Source organism: Engraulis encrasicolus, chromosome 21 (genome assembly GCF_034702125.1).
Source record: "Engraulis encrasicolus isolate BLACKSEA-1 chromosome 21, IST_EnEncr_1.0, whole genome shotgun sequence".
In the NCBI taxonomy this organism is placed as follows: Eukaryota; Metazoa; Chordata; class Actinopteri; order Clupeiformes; family Engraulidae; genus Engraulis; species Engraulis encrasicolus.
In genome coordinates, this window is record NC_085877.1 from 10303621 (window position 1) to 10306120 (window position 2500).

Genomic DNA, 2500 nt, shown 5'->3' on the forward strand with positions numbered 1-2500 from the left:
GGGCAGAGCAGATTGCATCCTCCGTGGATCGCTTGGCTCGGTATGCGAACTGGTAGGGGTCCAGGGTGGGGGGTAGGGTGGCTTTGATGTGTGACAGGACTAGCCGTTCGAAGCACTTCATGATTATGGGCGTCAGTGCTACAGGACGGTAGTCATTGAAGCATGATGGTGATGATTTCTTCGGCACGGGTATGATGGTAGCAGCTTTGAAAAGTGATGGGATGACTGCTTGCTCCAGAGAGATGTTAAAGATGTCTGTGAAGACATCCTTCAGCTCTTCTGCACAATCCTTCAACACTCGGCCAGGTATGTTGTCTGGGCCAGCTGCTTTGCGTGGGTTGATGGTGGCCAGTGTCCTCTTCACACTGGCAGAGGACAGGTACAGGGGTTGATCATGGGGGGGAGGGGGAGTTTTCTGTGGATGAGTGTCATTTTGTGCTTCAAAACGGGCAAAGAAACTGTTCAGGTCGTTTAGCAGAGAGGTGTTGTTGTCACAGCTTCGTGGTGCGGGCTTATAGTCCGTGATGGCCTGTATGCCCTGCCACAGGCTCTGTGCATCTCTGCTGTCTTTGAAGTGTGTTGTTATTTTGTCCGAGTATTCCTTTTTTGCTTTCCTGATGCCCTGGGACAGGTTTGCCCTTGCTGCTTTTAGGCCAGCTACGTCTCCTGCTCTGAAGGCTTTGTGTCTGGCCCTCACAGGGCTGTACATTAAGACCAATTGGTCGCATATTGAGCCTAAAATTTTGACTGTGCGAGAAAGAAAAATAAAACGGGCGCACCTGTACGAGTATGCATTCAACCCTTTCATTCGCATTTTGCTTCTGAGTTCGAGTGCATGATTGTGAGAGCTGCTCATTTTTTCCACAGCCTGTCTGATAGACAGCATCAAACTCCATTGGGAACGCACTTCAAAAAAGACGGTCAATGTTGCTTGAATTCCGTGTTGGCTAAGATTGAGCCATCTCTGCTCCCGTAGCTCAGAAGAAAAAAAAAAACAGAATCGCTTCGCACAGATCCCTGGTGGCAACAGTTACAAAGCGCGCATGCCTCATCTCCCAGTCGGATGTTCTGTGCCAACACTTAGCTTTTCGAAATGGACTGCTGTGTAAAACGTTCAAATGCGGGAGTTTGCATTGCTAACAGGAAACCTCTTGAATCCGATAGTGAAATAGCCACTCGGTTTGCTAACTCATGTGGTTTAAAGGACGTCGTTGTTTGAGCTGTTTTGGCGTTTCCCAAACCGCTGTCTTCGCAATGACTTCGCAAAAAAATGCAATCGCAATCAAAGTAATCAAGTCAAAATATAGTTCGAGGAGCATTCACAAGTAGTGTGCAGTGCGCGCAAGGGGCAATAGTTGGTCCAGTAGCTACCGGTGCTGTAGGCTATCAAAAAGAGCAGCCAACACAGTGAGATAATTTTGCTGCTCCCAGTTTCATTTCACACCGTTCCAACCCATGCGTTTGAGGAAACAAAAACTAGGCTATAATAAAGCCCGTTGGATTAACGTGTTGTAGGCTATGTTTAAGATTTAGTCAATCTAGTTCAGTAAGCATGTGATTTACATGCTTTTAATCACGAAGTTATAGCCTAATACTAATAATAATAACAATAATAATGATAATATGCCTAATAATAGTAGGCTAATAGTAATGGGAACTGTGATTTATGGCATATAGCAGTGGTTCCCAACACTTTTTGCACTGGGACCATTTTATCCTGAACTTTTGGGGACCACATTTTTTTCACAACCAAAACCATGACTGAGCAAACTTGCTGGCTATAAAAAAAACAGTGGATATTTCTGACAGTATAAGCAGAGAGAGTAGAGATAGAGAGTATAGAATATCTCTGGTATAAGACTACAATAGCTATGGATTGTTAATTAGTGATATTTATTGTTATTTTTTATTTCACACCTAGACATTTCAGGGGAGCCCATTGGAATTCCAGGTCCCGGACCCTGTCGTGCCAAAAAGTGAGTGCCTGCCAGAACACGAGTGCCCTCATTGAAACCAATGACATTTTTTGAGAGAAAATTATACAATTTCTTGCAGAATGAATTACATAATTTATGAACTAAAAATATGCTTATGAAACATTACTCGTCCTGCACTTAATATGAGCTATTTGAATGAAACTGTAACATTTGTTATGACAATTCTTCGATTCTTTCATGGAAATAATACTGAAATTGTAACCAGTTCTTTGTAATACTTCCAGAAGGAATGTAGATGCTTTATTGATAGGCTTTCCATCTTAAATTGTGTCAGATTTATCTGCAAAAATGGGTAAAAACTATCTGAAAAAATGGTCATCGGTTTCCATTGGTTTCAATGAGGGCACTCGTGTTCTGGCAGGCACTCGCTTTTCGGCACGACAACCTCATACCCCAGTGTTGGAAATAAACACTGACATATAGCCTAGGCCATTGTGCATGAAGATGAAGAAACAAGCAATGAGCACAATAAGCACAGTATTTTACATAACCCCCCCCCAATA